The sequence below is a fragment of the Pinus tabuliformis genome, chromosome 6 (genome assembly GCF_031772625.1).
Source record: "Pinus tabuliformis cultivar Carrire ecotype Pingquan chromosome 6, CPIR1, whole genome shotgun sequence".
Taxonomy (NCBI): domain Eukaryota; kingdom Viridiplantae; phylum Streptophyta; class Pinopsida; order Pinales; family Pinaceae; genus Pinus; species Pinus tabuliformis.
This window is the reverse complement of record NC_142292.1, coordinates 223,186,296-223,201,510: the sequence shown is the minus strand read 5'-3', so window position 1 is coordinate 223,201,510 and position 15,215 is coordinate 223,186,296.

Here is a 15,215-nt window from a genome sequence, read left to right as displayed (position 1 = left end):
TTTTGTCCTAAAGAAAAGCCATAAAAAATAACGCTTAAAGTAAAATTAACTTAGTAACTTTTTATTTACTAGGGCTCTTATACACCAACATAGATCAGGCTAGTGTCTTGGAGTAGGAGAGTAATTAACTCTCCAAGACAGTCAAAACAAACAAGTAGCTTATCTTGCGGTAGGATAAATCCAATTGTTACATTTATGCTCTGGGAAAGCTCCTCTTAAAGGAGAAGCATGAGATCGTGTCCGAACCAGTGAGGGGATCAATCCTCCTTCATTGGGAATGACGCCAGATATGCACGTACTACAAACGGTAAATCTCGGATTAACCATTGTCGAGGAGCTTGGGGTCACTTGTTAGTAAACCTTGGATTATTGTCAAGGAGCCGACAAGGGGATTGAGCTTGTTACTCTGCCCTTGCGTGTGTATCGGATCGTAGACTGTTCCCCCAGGTATATTTGTTGCTGTTGGTGACCTTAGTGACTATTATCTTTAGGATTCTTCCTAAGGTGACGGTGGAGGGAAGATCCCACTGTACCTGGAGCAGGCGTCGGCTAGACTCACTTGGATTTTCTGGGGGGTTCACTTCACTCGAGACGGTTATTAGTGGAGGAACTTGTGCCAGTCTATTCATTAAACAGGTTGCCGGGGTAACTGTTCCACCCGCCATTTCTGTATTGAACTCTGCGATGTTGGATTTCATCACCAACTAGAATTTTCAATACGGAAAGTTACTGTTTGTGTGTGGTTTGACACCCTAGATTCTTTAGGCGTGTGATTCGAATTTGTTTGGTTCTTTAGAGACTTTAGGCAGTTTGCTTTGAGATTTTACTTTGTTTGCATGTGCAGTAGTTAAAAGTTTTTAGTTGTGGCTGAATTACCAAGACAGTCCCGTAGACTTCGAGGCCAGTCTCCTGAGGTTGTAACCGTGGCTGATTTGTTGAGGAAGTCCCGTAGACTTCAAGACCAACCTCCTGAAGAAGTCTCGAGCGATTACGAAGGTTTGAAAGTCCACGTAACTCCTAGTGGCACTAAAGTTGGGTCACCTGAAGAAGGAGAGTCTTCATTGGTTGTTCATCCTGATTACCAAACTCTAGAAATAGGTTATAATCCTGAAGCTATTTCGGTTTCCGAACTTGCTGGTAGCTTTTCATCTACTAGTGATATAGGCGAAGAACCTGAGATATCTGAACCTGTTACTCCAACATCAGGGTTTGTCTCTCCAACTTCTAGTGCTCCTAATTCACCTAGGGTAGAAAGAGTAATCACCGAAAATTTTCCTTCTGATTTGATAGCTATTGAAGAACTTGCTCCGGAAGAAGAAATAGGCATCCCTATCCCTGAAAATCAACCTGTTATTGATCTAAGGGAGCGTGAATCAATTTTTTACAGTCCGCCTAGAAGTACTACTTGGTATCTTTCTTTAACTAATTATTTGGAAAACCCAATGTTAAGTTTTTCACCACCTCGTGCTCCTTATCAACCTAGGGGTTTTTATACTCCCGTAAATATGTCAGGTCAGTCGTCCATGTTTACTCAATCGCCTGAATCTTTTTTGTACGGCGGCCCTTCTATTCCCTCTAGGTATCAGTCACTTTCTGGTACTTTTTCGGGAGCATCTCCTCAACCCATTGAACAAGGGTTATTCACTGGAAGCAATGGTGCAAAGCCGTTGAGCATAGAAGACATTCTTATGATGTCAAGTTCTATTCCCAATTCTCAACCTCAAGGTGGCCAGTTACCGCTTGGGGGGCAGCCTCAATTAACGCCTAGGGGGCAACCTCAAGGTACACAATTTGCATCTGGGGGGCAACCTCAAGGACAGTACGTGCCTACGGTGCATTACGTTCCTCAAGGTCAACCCCAGACTCAATATGTACCCCAAGGTCAACCCCAGTATCAATTTATACCTCAAGGTCAACCCCAGTATCAGTACATGCCTCAAGGGTATCTACCCCAAGGTCAGTACTCAAACCAAGGTTTCCAACCACCCCAAGGTCAATCTTTTGTTCAAGGAACGGGAAATGTACCTTTCAATTATCAATCCTACCCTCAACCCGGTTTTGGATCTCAATATTCTCAGCCTGTTATGGGTCAGTACCTCGGAATGAACATAGTGTGGGATCCATCGCAAATTCAACAGGTGTTGCAGCCAAATGTACAGTTGTCATCTCAAACTGGACAACCCTTAGTTTCTGGTTCACCCCAGCAACCAGTCCAGTCTAATATTCAAACTTATGTACCTTCGGTAGTTTCTCAGTCTGGGCCTATTGCGCCTCGTACTCCATCTCAAACGACTGCTACAACTGCCGCAACATCTGTTCAATCTACCCCACCTACTTCTGGAGTATCGACAGCTCCGGTTTCTACTGTTCCTGTATCTACTCCTCAGACATATTTACCATCGTCTGGATCCACGATTCAAACTACGGTTCAGATGCCTGTAGGACAACCTGGTTTAAGTACGGTTGTCACAAGTAAACCACAATTCACTTATCAACCATACCAGGGACAGTACCAATTCGGTCCTGTTGTCCAACAGCCAGTTTATCAGTATCAACCGTATCCTGGGTACACTTATCAACAACCACAACAACCCCAGTACGGGCCGGTTAATCCTGGTTTTCCAGGAGGATACAATATCCAGAACGTGATTCCTATTCCTAGTTATCCTGGATATCCTCCTTCTGGGGCTGGTCTCATGACCCAGAGTTTTAGGGATCCTAATCGGCAGCTACCGTTTATCGCAACTTTGGACTTACCAGACTTGTCGCTCCTAACGAACGATCCAATTAATTATCTTCCGTTTTGGCCGCCAATGCCGAATAAGTTTCCCAGTGACATTCCCAAGTTCGAAGGTAAATCTGGAGAGGACCCGTCGAACCATGTGATGACTTACCACCTCTGGTGTGCCTCTAATTCCATCTCGGATGATTCGATCCGCTTATGTCTTTTCCAGCGCACTCTCATTAGTCTTGCAGCCAAGTGGTATATTGAGTTACCACGGGCCTCTTTTTATAATTTTAGCCAGTTAGCTACCTCGTTTTTAACTCATTTTCAGTTGTCGGTCAGATATGATAATGGCACGGAGTTACTAACTTCATTAAAGCAATCAACGTCCACTTATATTTTCGATCATATTCATGAATGGAGACGTCGAAGGCGGTTAGTGAAAGTTTTTATCCCGGACCAGATCTTAGCTGAATGGTTTGTTAAATCATTGTTACCGAAGATTACTGAAGACGTAGCTAAGGCCGGAGTAGTTACTGAGGAGCAAGTGATTGCTCAAGCACAGTACCTTGACTTAGTTTATACTCAGTCAGGTACGTTACACGAAAAGATCCCCGATCTTCCCAAGTCAAATCAAATCGCTGCAGCTCCTTCGGTATCTCATGCCGCTGATGGTATGATTGGTACGGTTAACACTAAAAGTAAGAAGAAGTCTTCCAAGAATTCTTCTCCTATCATAACCTTGCCTGATTCCCCGACAGGAGATTCTTCTGCAGAGGTTTCCGCCGATGTTCACGTTGTAGAATCATCTACGACTAAATCAAAATCCGGTGGAAAGAAGAAAGGAAAGAAGAAGAATAAAATGGACAAGAGTTCAAAAGAGAAATCCGAAAAGGCGGAATCCAATGATGAAAAGCGCAAACCTCGATATCCTTGTCTTATTTGTGAAGAAGAACACTTTACAAGAGACTGCCCTCATCGAGCAGAGGTTGCGAAGATCGTCAAAGGTTCCGAAACTCCTACTGTTTTGAAGGATCCATTTCCAAAACAAGATAGCAAGATGATAGGTTCTTCCTCGAGTGCCAATGAAGAACCCATATTGATGATGTCCCATGTAAGGATTGCGACTCGATCGCAAGATTATGGTAGTAAAAGTCCTGTTGATGGCAAAGAAGCAGAATCTTCTCATTCTAATCCATCAACCTCAGCTCCTGGTTTCGATCCACTACAGATCGAGAAGCCTAAACAAGACTTAGTAATAAAACTGCCCCCCAAGGGTATACTTCGAAAGTCTGCTTTAAATCCACATGCGAGAGCAGCCCAAAATTATAACATTGTTGAGGACTTAGTTGTTTCACCCTCAGCAATGTCGGCTTTGGAAGTGCTGCAATCATGCCCAGCACAGCGTAAATTACTTTTTTCGGCTATAGGAGATGTTGATGTTCAGGACCTGAACCTAATAATCTTTGATCTAGAAAATAGTACACCGCATTTGCCTTATCAAATGGCTTTCCAGATCCCAGTGATATTCAAAAACAGGCCTATTCATCGGACTGTAATTGATGAGGGAGCTTCAACGTGTATTATGTCGATACAGTGTTGGAGATCGCTTGGTTCTCCTTCACTAAATCAATCCCCGACAATTCTTAAGGCCTTTGATGGCCATGGGTTTCATCCTTTTGGCATTCTACAGGATTTACCTATAAGGGTTGAAGGAAAAACCGTTAGTCTAGATGTGGAGGTGGTTGATGCCCCTCTAGACTACAACCTTCTCTTGGGTCGAAGTTGGTCTTACGCTATGACAGCGGTCGTTTCATCGGTCTTCCGAGTAATAAAGTTCCCACATAATTGAAAGATCATAACAATAGACCAGCTGGCTTACTTTTCATCCGACCCAACCTATTTAGAGAGTATTCAGCATGTCGGTAAAACGACTATCCCATATAAGGATGTTGGAGTAGGATTAGTTAAAGATACCGGTTTACTGGGAACTTTTCCTTTTCCTCCAATCAACGCATCATCTTATTTTGCAACCATTCATATGATTACATCAGACACTATTTTTTATGACGATCCTTGGATCGTTCCTTCTGAATCTGAAATAGACTCATTTGGTAATTTTATGCCGTTGAGTCCATATGAAATTGCCTATGAAGCCGTGCAGTCTTTTACCGACCCGTGTTCAACCGAAAAAGACTTAATGAATGTGGTCTGTGAGGAATCACTTTTCACATCAACCTCAGATTTAACTACGTTTTCTGAACTTGTTCACTCTGATGAGAAAATTCGTGAAATCCTATGTGTAGATGATTTACCATGGGAAGATCTCCATCACAGATCTTCGTTTTTACCTGAGGATGATCATTTTGAAAATGATTTCTCATCAATCTTTACGACTGAATATGTCAAGGAACCTCAGAATCCAATGAAACATCCCGATTCAGAGTTAAATTTGGGAAACATCTCTCGAACTATTCCCATTGACATTTCGGTTAAGCCTGGAATTGTTGAGAACATTCATATAGGTGCCTCGTGTACAAATGACGAAATTCAAACATACAAGGCCCTATTTCAAGAATTATGTGACGTGTTTGCCTGGTCCTATGAGGAAATGCCAGGAATTGATCCTGCGATTATTGTTCATGAGATAAAGACTTACCCGGACGCTAAACCCGTCCGGCAACGTTTGCGTCAGATTCACCCAAGAAAAGCTGCTGCAATTAAAGCAGAAGTTAAAAAACTGTTGAAAGCAGGTTTCATTTATCCGATCCCGTTAAAGGATTGGGTATCGAATATTGTTCCGGTTAACAAAAAACAGGGAACAATAAGAATATTTATCGATTATAGGGACATTAATCGAGCTTGTCCAAAGGACAACTACCCAACTCCCTATATCAATCAAATAATTGATGATTGTGCCGGCAGCGAAATATTTTCCTTTATGGACGGTTTTTCCGGATACAATCAAATCAACATTCTACCTGCCGATCAACCAAAAACGGCTTTCATTTGTCCATGGGGGACATTTGCTTATTGAAAAATACCTTGTGGGCTCAATAATGCCGGAGCAACTTTTCAAAGGGCGATGTCTTATGCATTTCATGACATCAAACACATTGTGCAACCGTATCTCGATGATTTGCCTGCTCATTCATTACATCAAGCTGACCACCTCGTCCACTTATGTGAAATTTTTATGAGGTGTAGGAATTATCATATTCGGTTGAACCCACACAAATGTGTCTTCTGTATAGAAACGGGTTGATTGCTCGGATTTGTAGTTTCGAAAGCCGGCATTCGCGTTGATCCCTCGAAGGTCGAAGCTATTATCAATTTGCCTCCTCCTTCGAGTCTTCGCCAACTCCAAAGTTTGCAGGGGAAAGCAAACTTTTTACGACGATTCATTCCTAACTACGCCGAGGTTACAAATGGTTTTACACGGTTGTTGAAACAGAACGCTCAATTCTCTTGGGATGAGATAGCTCAGAAATCTTTTGATGCACTCAAGCACGCGTTGACCCATGCACCGTTGCTGCATCCTCCCAACTACAACCAGGATTACTTTTTGTATCTCGCCGCCTCCCATTCCACCATTGGAATGGTCTTAGTTCAGGAAGATGAATTCGGAACGGAACATGTGATATATTACCTTAGTCAAATGTTAAACCCAACTGAGCTAAAATACTCACATGTGGAGAAATTGGCATTGGCAGCCGTTCAAGCTGTCCAACGTTTTTGTCACTACATTTTACTACGTAAAACTACAGTCATTTCGGATTGCAACCCTATGATCTACATTTTGACCAAACAATTGCTTGGGGGCAAGTACTCTAAATGGATTGTTATCTTGCAAGAGTTCGACTTGGAGTTTGAGAAATCTAAGTCTAAGAAATCTTTAGTTTTTGCAGAGTTAATGTGTGACTTCCTGCGTGCTGACACGGAAAATGTGGCAGAGGAGCCCATTGCGGATGAATCTTTGTTTTTAATCAGCACTTTAGATCCGTGGTATGGGGATATCATTGTCTATCTCCAGACCCAATCCTTTCGGCCCGAAGTTTCAAAGTCAGAACGTCGGAAAATTCGATTCCAGTCCCAACAATACAAAATTATTGGAGATACTCTTTATCGCCGTGGGGCGGACTCTATTTTTCGGCGTTTCTTAACTCACGAAGAGGTTGAAAGGGTTCTAAATGACTGTCACTCTGGAGCGTGTGGCGGTCATATGTCTAGGTATGCCACAGCCCAAAAGATATTGCGCGCTGGCTACTTCTGGCCGTCCTTGTTTAAAGATTGTATTACTGCGGTCTGAAAATGCCACAACTGTCAAGTGTTTGATCGAAAGATGCATGCTCCGCCTGCTCCTCTCCACCCTATAATTGCCATTGGTCCTTTTGCCAAATGGGGTATCGATTTTATTACATCTAACCCTCACTCGGCCGGGGGGCATGCGTATATCATCCTTGCGGTAGATTATTTTACTAAGTGGGCCGAGGCAATGCCTACATTCGAGGCAGACAGCAAGACAGCTGCAATTTTCATGTTCAATCATATAATTGCTAGGTTTGGTGTCCCACAAGCGATAATCACTGACCATGGGCAACATTTTCGAAACATTATGATGACAGAACTTACAGGCCAGCTTGGTTTGCGTCACGATAGTTCAACTCCTTATTATCCACAAGCGAATGGTCTGGTTGAGTCCATCAACAAAGTTTTAGTTATCATGATCCGACGAATCATTGGTATTCATCAGTCGAATTGGCACAACATGTTATTTTCAGCGCTTTGGGCGTACCGAACCTCAGTGAAAACATCAACAGGGTTCACTCCTTTCCAACTAGTTTATGGTTTGGAAGTTGTGCTACCCATTGAATGCGAAATCCCGTCACTGCAAATGGCCATCGAGTTACTTCCAGCTACTTCCGAAGAGGAAAAGCATTTATTATACTTAGCTCAATTAGATGAGAATCGACGTGATGCTGCATTGGCGATCGAGACTCACGCAAAACGTATGAAAGCTCAGTATGATCGAAATGTGACCCCTCGAAATTTTTCGAAAGGATACCTAGTGTTATTGTATGATCAAGCTATGGATAAATTAGGTGTTGGAAAATTCGTTCCTATGTGGCATGGGCCCTATATTGTCAAGCGAAAGCTAGAAAAAGGGGCCTATGAGTTGGTAGACTTTGACGGGGACTCTTTAGGTAAACCCAGAAATGGTCTTTACTTGAAGAGGTATTATGCCTAAAACATGGGTATGGAGAATTTTTAGTTAGGATAGTTTTTCTTTCTAGCTGGTGTGTTTGTTAGTTTAGACAGTGTGCTTAGCTTAGAGAGTGTGTTTTCGTCATTATTTCTACTTATCTTGGTTTTACTCTGGATGTTGCAGATATCGATGCCTCTCCAAACATACATTGGTTTCGCTGATGGTGCTTGTCGTAGTACACGGAATATCTCTTCCGCAGCTTGGGTTATCTATTCGCCCTCTGACGAGTTAGTTTCTATGCATGGGGTAAGCCTCGGTCAAACAACAAACAACATTGCCGAGTATAGTGCAGTGATTGAGTTATTATCTGAATCTATTTCATTTGGGATTCGGAGTTTGATAGTGAGGTTAGATTCTGAACTCGTTGTATTACAGCTTAATAGAGTATATGCCATTAGAAATCCAGTGTTATTAAGATTATTTTTGAGAGTGCGTCTCTTGGAATGTGAGTTTGATTACATTGAATATCAGCATATTCCAAGGTCTTTAAATACATTAGAAGATGCAATTGCTTCTCGAATGTTAAATATACATTTGCAATAATCATACATGTAAATTTAAAACCATTCCATAACATGATTTACAAGATAAGCTGGTAATAATGATATATATATATATATAGGAGTGTGTCAAAAAAATACATCGTCTTCGATCATAGGTTGAAAAACACCTTATGATCGGCAAAAATGATAAGTACAAAAAACCAAAATGTCACATGTGTCTACAAAACGACCATCCAATCACTGGTGATGATCTCTATATGACACCACTGCACGGGCCTGTTGTGGGGAAAAATGCCTATGCAGGACGATCCTATCCACCTAAGGTGTGGCAGTGCCTTAGCAACAAATAGAGACAGCTATTCTAGTATTCTTCCTTTATGAATTAAGAATGAAGAGAGAGATAAATGGACTAACCGGTGTCTTCCGTTTGTCCCTCGATCCGACTTCTCTTCTCTTGGAGAGTTCCCAACTACTTGCCTTCTCACTCGCCCAGCTTCAAGAGGTTTCTGCAAGATCACAAGAAGAGAACACTACACAAGACATGGATTCATATTCATAACTAGTTCAGGATTAGAAATAAACTAAACATACTAATGCAATCATACATCAAGAATACATCAGCATATAGGAGAAACCAAGATAGCTTTATTGATGAATAACAAGGTTCAGGAAGAGATACAACCCAGAGGGCTCCAATCCAGCATCTCCTTCCCAGCAAATGGAATTCCTATCTTCACCCCCTTCAAAGCATTAAGCACCCAATGATTCCAATCTCAAACCAACAACAATTCTTTGCAATAACAAAATTCCAGCCTCTAGATCTCATGGAGGAGAGATCCATATATAGATGTTTGGAGAGAGGATGAGTCAGCTTGAGATCTGACTAGTGTCCTCTCCCTCTGTCAGTTCTTGATTCCACTTGGAGGTTCTTGCTTCCACTTGGAGATTTGGAACCTCTTACTCATCACCAGTCGAATTCCCTGAGGCAAGTGTCATTTTGGAAGCTTCCTGGGTTTTGACACCTTGAGAAATGAGCTTGCCAGATGTCCACTCTCATTCAGCGCAGGTAGCCAGTGTTCCCTTTGACATTCAACACAGGTAGCCAGTGTTGGCTTTGACATTCAGCGCAAACAGCTAGTGTAGCCATTGAAATGATCCTGAATTGACTTGTTTTTGAGCAGTTTCTGGTGGAGAACTTCTGTGAATTGATGTGGTTTGTTAGCCTTGTTCCTCTAGGGGTAGGAACAACATGTTTAGGGACTTTGGATCCCTTAGATTATGGACATTTCATGCTCAATGTTGTAAGGCACAAAAATGTCTATAACAGTTGCCCCCTAAAGTATGAGGTTGTTTATCGGGTGAAATGCTTTATCAGGGGGATCCGAAGTTCATCCAATGCTGGGAGGAGACCTGTAATAAGATACAATACAATACATTATTTTTCATACTGCTTTCATGATCTAGCTGAGGCGGGCATTCCCATGCTCAGCTTTATAAATTCATTTTTCTGTACATAGAACAGACAATCGTCTGGTGGTAGACTGATAATTTTGATGAAATTATCATCCTTTGAGTAGGATGATTATCTGCTGCAATGATGTACATGTCAATGTCTTTATCTTTCCTGAATATATATCGCAGCCCGGATGGATGAAACTAGATCCGGGGTCTTCAAAGTCGTTCGATCTTCACTCTAAGTACAAGTCGATCCATGTGAGAAATGTTCTGAAGTCGAACATGGAAAGACATCGCTTGATTACCGGTCAATGACGTAAACTGTTAACAAGCACGAGAGGAATCACCGATAATGATAATGACCCTCAAGGTACTACAGTACAATTCACGTGGTGTGAATAAAGGACTTGGCGTCGAACACCACACAAAATCTTTCGGTCGAAGGTCATTGATGTATACCTGTCGCCGGAAGTGAGAAACTTGCCATTGAGGCATGCAAGCTTCAAAGTACTGAAGGGGTTGTTCCTAGATCAACTTCTTGGATAATGAGCTGATGTCGACAAGAAGCGATCCGTCAAAGGAGGGCCTTAATGAATCCCACATCAGTGACACGGAACGGAGCTAATGATTTTGATGGAGGTGAAAACGATCTTTGACATATGATTCAGGGTGGCGGTCATGAAAGGATGAAGGATAATGTATGGCAGTGGACGGGACACGGTTGAATTTTTTGAACGACTTCTCTTGAACATATGGCGACACTGATGCGATGGATCGGTAGCATTACCCCAAATATGGATGGTATGGCGAGACCATGGATGTGACCGGTGAATGAAAACAACCCAACCCGATTGTGGTACGGAGGAAAAGTGTCATGTTCAAGAGCGACTTGCTACCATCAAAGTTTTCTTTAGTTTCTCCCAATTTTTCCCCATTCATTGCTGACCAGTACCTCTTTATTTTTGTCAAGCTTGAGGAGGATAACATATGCTTGTTCTATAACCTGCCCTTCGGGCAAGCCCATCGCTATATTTTAACGAGCCTAGTGATAGTGAAACTCGTTCTCGTCTACAAACAAGTTTGTCGCTATTTAATGGTTTTAACGAGTCTAACGACAAGGATAACTTGGTCCTTTTCATTTTTAGAGAGTCTGAAAAGGTACATAAAGTTAACTCCAAAATTCCTTTTTCGTCATCTAATCCCTTAAGTCCGAAAAAGTATAAAACAATACAGAAGGGATGATTTTTCGATAGTTTTAACGAGCCGAATAAAACAAGCGCTCGATCTTTTTGTGCAATAATCCCTCAGGTCCAAAAAGATTAAAATCTAGAGGAGGGATAGCTCTTTCGGTCGCTTTAACGAGCTGGAAGGCCAAAACTCGGCAATCTTTTCATATTTTACGAGTCAGTTGAAAATAGCTTAAAGAAGACTCGTCTTTTGAGGAACGAGTGATAAACAGGGTTAGCAGCTGATTCCAGGTACAGGTTGGAATTTTCCAATCACGGCAGTGTCACAAGGATGGCTAGGTGAAATCACTCTTCGCAGCTGTTCCTCAAAATGGGTAAACAATCATATGGAGGTGAACGATCGGCCAAATGAAAAGTGGAGGTGACGATGCAAACACGACCAAGGCTTTAATGGCTGATGATATTACATTCACTGTGGTTATTTACCGGGTAGTTCATTTTTTATTTTAAAATGAGCTTAAACACTGGTGGAAACACTTGCTCATTGCTTATGTTTATTTTTTAACGAGCATGAAGTCCGCGTTAAAAATGCTCGGATCTTGCGTTTATTTTTTAACGAGCATGAAATTTGTGCTAAATTTGCTCGATATACCAGTCATATGATAAGAGTGTCTCATTGAGATTCTATTTTTTATGGAGCTTCATCTCACGAAGCTTTACCCCGGATCCTTTCGTTATGCAAGTTCGAAAACGACTAATCCTACGAGTTTAAAGGGTTAGACCTACAGGTTTAAAGGGAGGACCTAAAAATTTAAAAAAATAAATAGTCGCCCCTTGCTTGCACTCCAAAAGGTTTGCATGCCCCCAGATATAAAACAGAGTTTCAAGGTTACCTCTACTTCACTTCCGCCAAAACATTTGTTTTAACGAGAGAGGATTACCTCTTTCAGGTTACCCCAAGATTGTCTTGTTAATCTTTCAAACAAAACACTTCCTCGGCAATGTCTACCGAAATAGACAAAGGTGAGCGACGATGCCTGCCAACTCACATAACTTTGACAAAAGAATCTTATTCTAGAATAACCCTCTTCCTAGACGGACGGGGTACAGACTAGTCATATTCTCCCGTGGAAACCTACTCTATACCTAAAGTTTCCCTGCCGAAGCAGACCAGGACGCATGCCCCCTGGGTTCCAGTCATATCCTCCCGGATTACTCGTGCTCATCAGGAGGACAGACCATGGGTTGAGACACTTCTTGCGTGAATAGACCATTTAGGGATGGTACATGACTATTTGCGATGCGTGATCGAGGAAATGAAAGTTGGTCCACGAGCTTGACCATTCTTCCTTCGTGCGGAAAACACATTACTCTAAAGAGTGAGGAGACGAGGGCCCCCATGCAATATATATAGTCTCGTCCAAGGAGTAGGTTATAATCCAAGGGTCCTTGAATGACCATCACGTTCATTTGAACGGTCTTCCCTTTCAATGTTATGGGCACATTGGGGAGGATCCCTAAAGGTCGACTGGTTCCTTTATCAAAGCCTGATAGATTTCTCATTTCAGGCAAAAGCGTTGGTGAACCAAGCTCTTTCCAAGCAATAGAGGAAAGGATACTCACAGATGCCCCCTCATCAATGATAGTGCCAGTCATTACCATTCTGTATATTTGAACAATAATTCTGAATGGTATGCTTGCTGGCAACCGGGGTCTACCTAGTTGGTTCCAGTCGAACGAGACAACTAGGTTGCTTGGTGGTGGGACCGAATAGACGGTCGGGTATGACTCTGACGAAGTTCCTTCCTGTGACAAAGGAATGGGAAAATTTCCCCCTTGTTCGTCGGAGTCTGTGTTGATGAAGAGAATTTGGACAGTGTTGTCTTTATTCTCCTCTGTGATGGTATCATTCGAAGATAGAGCCTCTGAAGGCAAAACAGGGTCAACTGCCGCCTCAACCTTTTGACTTTCATCAGGTATGGATTTAGACAGTTCATCTTCAATGATAGGTGCTTTGGCTGACCACCTGGGCGGGCCAGCCGGGTTCTCAACTAGTGAAGGACTTGGCAGGAGTTTTTGATATCCAGGAGGAAGTTGCGCTCGTAAAATCAGGCGATCTTCCAGAACTCTTTTAGCCTCGTCTAAGAAGGGACAACGGTGGATGGCATGGTCACCTTCACACAGTTTGCAGGGAAATCTAGCTTTCCCTCTCTGTCCTGGGACTTCACTTTCACTAGTCGACGGTGAGCAGTCAACATGGCTATCAGAGGTTGACGCTACCGAATTGTGCAAACGGGGAGACCAGTCCCTTAGTATCCGAGGGATACAGGGACAATCTCTGTGGAAGTGGTCTCCCTTGCATATGACACATGGCGATTTAGGCCTAGTCAGTGCTGTGTGTGGATTTTTGTCAGACGACACTTGTTTGCCCCCAGTCGCTTTTGGCTCCTTCTTCTTCTTCTCTTTCTTCTTCTTTTCCTTCTTCTCCTTAGGAACTTGGTTTTTTGTTTTACCAGTTCCGTCAAGCGAAGAGGAAGGAGGAGAGGAAGAGTTAGATGAAGTAGAAGGCTGGTTGGCAACTCTGGTCTGGTCTAACTGTTGACTCGACTTTTCAGGAATGGTGGTGTTCTGAACGACATTGGTTGAAAAGAGCCAGACTGGCAGGCCAATTGTCAGTCCTAGAAGCGACAATGTGGCCATATGAGGCGCACCAACATCTCCCCAAGAGGAGAAGGGACTAGGATTTCCACCAAGGGGAATTCCTTGGTTGGTGTGCTCCATTCTTTTCAACCTAAAGATCAACGCAGGAATAGGGGTGATTGTTCCGTTTAAAATAAATTTTAACGACGCTTTAGACACAACTTGCTTTTTCACTTTTAAAGAGTCGAGAAAAAGCTAAAGATGACTCTAGTCTCCTTCGATGTTTTAACGAGCCCAAAGTGACAAATGCTCGGATGGACTTTTTCCGTTATAGAGTCTGAAAAAGGCCAAAAGGAACTGCTCTGGAGTTCTAGGCAGAGGGTGTGCCAAACTTTTCGCAAAACCGCAGAATACTTTTTAGGGTATGGGCGGTCGATCTTCCTGAATGCTGTGTTCAGTGCATTGCGATCAGTAGGGCGGCCGACACAGCTTCCTAAGGATAAATGGTTTATGCCTATAGGGGTCTCCCAATATATACGCGACGGTACATGGGAGCACAATCCGTACTGGCGTTATCGTCCCTCAGGAGGAATCACCCACCATCCACGAGATCGACAGTCACCAGGTTTTATGATGCCGGAACACGTCTCTAGCCTATACCTCTATGTTGTGCGTTATGTTGCAAAGCGTTGTTAAGTTCATTCAATTTATTTTAGGTTGATCTTTTTAGAAGTTTGCCTTTCAAGGTTCACCACGGGATGTATGATACAATTCCTAAATGCAGTCTAAAGATGATAAGCAAGCTTTATATCTTTTCAACTTTGAAAATCCTAGCTACTAAGGGAAAAGAAAGACACCATCTTTTCTCAAAGAGCAATCAGCACACTCTAATGCACTTTTCCTAAATCAAACATGCAAACTATCAAAAAGCAAATGCACAATGCAAGTGTTTGTTTTTCGCTTTCTTAGTATTGATGCCTACAAAAGAAAGCTTTTTGTACAACTTTGAATTTGCTTTTAAATGACAAATACAAACAAGTTTACTTTTTCGAAATCAGAGAGGGTATAAGAGATTACAACACTTAACGATTTTCGAAATGAATACTTGTTTTGACACTTAAAAGAGACAAACTCAAACCAAATGCAAAAGTAAATGTATAATCAACTGCAAACAGCCAATGAACTCTCTTCTAAGATCACAATCAACAGATCTGAATCAAGGGCTACAGGATGACTATTTCACTCATGCAAAGGAAAACTATAAATGATGCCACAAACACATAAAAACACTCACAGTCTTTTTGTACAAAAGGAGGTGGAATTTAAGAAGAGAAAAGGAGTTATCAGACTGGTACCTATGCTGGTTACAGGCTGCAAAAATCAGAGATCAAAACAAGGAAAAACAGAGCAGAGAACCCCAGCTGCACAAGGCCAAACTG